At 38.5% G+C, this 2,522-nt stretch overlaps 1 pseudogene; it reads left to right on the top strand.

The window, feature by feature from the left end:
- The first annotated feature begins 1,494 nt into the window (after positions 1–1,494).
- LOC108406633 (small ribosomal subunit protein eS6-like) lies at positions 1,495–2,235 on the top strand (annotated as a pseudogene).
- The last annotated feature ends 287 nt before the right edge of the window (positions 2,236–2,522 follow it).

Here is a 2,522-nt window from a genome sequence, read left to right as displayed (position 1 = left end):
GGCAATAAGGCATGGTTAACAGAGTGGGGTTGTGACAAGGGATAATTCAGCCTGGCTTATACAGCACCCTTTCTTACAAGGCAGCATATCATAGCGGTTGAGTGTGTGGACTACAGAGCCAAATGGCCTTGGTTCCAATACTGGCTTTATAATTTTAGGGCTGAATAACCTTGAACAAGTTATCAAACCTCTTTGTGCCTCATCTTCCTCATCTGAAATGTTAAAGATGATAGTAGTCCCCCATCTTCTGAACCAACATAAGATTGTTTTGACAAAAATTTATTAAATATGCATAGAACACTTAGAACAATAACGGGCATGGGACAAGATCTGAAGTCTTTACCATTATTCCAGGCAAAGGAAACAAAAGAAAAAATAAACAGGTAGGATTACATCAAACTAAAACACTTCCGCACAGCAAAGGGAACCATCAACAAAATGAAAAGGCAACCTACTGAATAGGAGAAAATATTTGTGAATGATGTATCTGATAAGGGGCTAATATCCAAAATATATGAAGAACTCAGACAGGTCAATACTAAAAAAAAAATCCAGTTAAAAATAGGCAGAGGACCTGAATAGACATTTTTCCAAGAAGACATACATAAGGCCAAGAGATACATGAAAAGATGCTCACCATCACTAATCATCAGGGAAATGTAAACCAAAACCACAATAAGATACCACCTCACACCAGTTAGAATGCTTAGTATCAAAAAAACAAGATGTAACAAGTGCTGACAAGAATGTGGAAAAAGGGATCCCTGAGCACTGTTGGTGGGAATGTAAAATGATGCAGCCACTATGGAAAGCACTATGGAGGTTTCTCAAAAAAAAACGAAGAATAGAAATACCATATTACCCAGCAATTCCACTTCTGGAATTTACCCAAGGAAAACAAAATCACTAATTCCAAAAGATACGTGCACTCCTATGCTTATCACAGCATCATATATAAGAGTCAAGATACGGAAGCAACCTAAGTGTCCACAGATAGTTGACTGGATAAAGAAGAGATAGCGGAATATAACTCAGCCATAAAAAAGATTGAAATCTTGCCATTTGTGACAACATGGATGGACCTAGAGGGTATTATTCTAAGAAATCTCAGAGAAAGACAAATACCATATGACTTCACTTCTATGTGGAATCCAAAAGCAAAACAAATGTACAAACAAAACAAATAAATTCATAAACACAGAACATTTGTGGTTGCCATAGAAGAAGTGGGTGGGGGATGGGCAAAACAGACAAAGGGATAAAGAGGCTCAAAATTTCGATTATAAAAGAAGTTAGTCACAGGGATGTAAGTACAGCACAGGGAATATAGCCAATAGTATTGTAATATCTTTGTATGGTGACAGATGGTAACTACACTTATTGTGGCAAGCATTTTTCAATGTATAATTGTACTTCTGAAACCAGTATCAACTATATTTCAATTTTGAAAAATAGCTCTTTTTCATGACACCTGAGGTGCTTACCTGCTTAAGGATGAAGCTAAACTTTTTCCCAGTCACTGGCTGCCAGAAACTCATTGAAGTAGACAATGAATGCAAACTTCATACCTTTTACAAGAAGCATATGACCTCAGAAGTTGCTGCTAACACTGTGGGTGAAAAGTGGAAAAGTTATGTGGTCCAAATCAATGGTAGGAATAACAAACAAGGTTTCCCAACAAAGCAGGGTGTCTTGACCCGTAGCTGTTTCTCCCTTCTGTAAGGAGCATTCCTGTTTCAGACCAAGGAGGACTGGAGAAAGAAAGCACAGATCCATTCAGGGATGCATTGTGGATGCCAATTTGAGTGTTCTCAACTTGGTTGTTGTAAAAAAGGGAAGAAGGATATTCCCGAACTCACTGACACTACTGTACCTCATCTCCTGGGACCCAAAAAATCTAGCAGAATCTAGAAACTTTTCAGTCTCTTTGAGGAAGATGATGTCTGCCAGTACGTTGTGAGAAAGCCCCTAAACAAAGAAGGTAAGGAATCTAGGACCAAAGTGCCTAAGATACAGCATCTTGTTACTCCATGTGTCCTGCAACACAAACATTGGCATATTACTCTGAAGAAACAGTGTACTAAGAAAAATAAGGAATAGGCTGCAGAATATGCTAAACTACTGGCCAAGAGAAGGAAGGAAGCCAAAGAAAAACACCAGGAAAAGGCTGCCAAGAGATGGAGATGGTCCTCTCTGAGAGCTTCTGCATCTAAGTCTGAATCCAGTCAAAAGTGAAAATTTTTAAGTAACAAATAAATAATATCAGACATCAGAAAAATAAATCAAAAAAGTCTTTTAAAGTGTTTGCCATTATTGAGAGAGATTTAAAGATCCTGAGGGAAGAGTAGGGGAAAGGTTCTGTCCAGCAACTGTTGAATAATGGGTAGGGTTCCGTTGGCCTAAAGCTGTGAGATACAGTGACTGGAAGTGACTCTTGACATCAACACAGTCTACCTTAGTATGGAATGAAGAATTTCCAGGTCCTATCCATTTGCATGCTGGGGTGTGGTTTGCATTGTGGA

The sequence above is a fragment of the Manis javanica genome, chromosome 17 (genome assembly GCF_040802235.1).
Source record: "Manis javanica isolate MJ-LG chromosome 17, MJ_LKY, whole genome shotgun sequence".
In the NCBI taxonomy this organism is placed as follows: Eukaryota; Metazoa; Chordata; class Mammalia; order Pholidota; family Manidae; genus Manis; species Manis javanica.
This window is presented reverse-complemented; position numbering and strand designations above follow the sequence as displayed.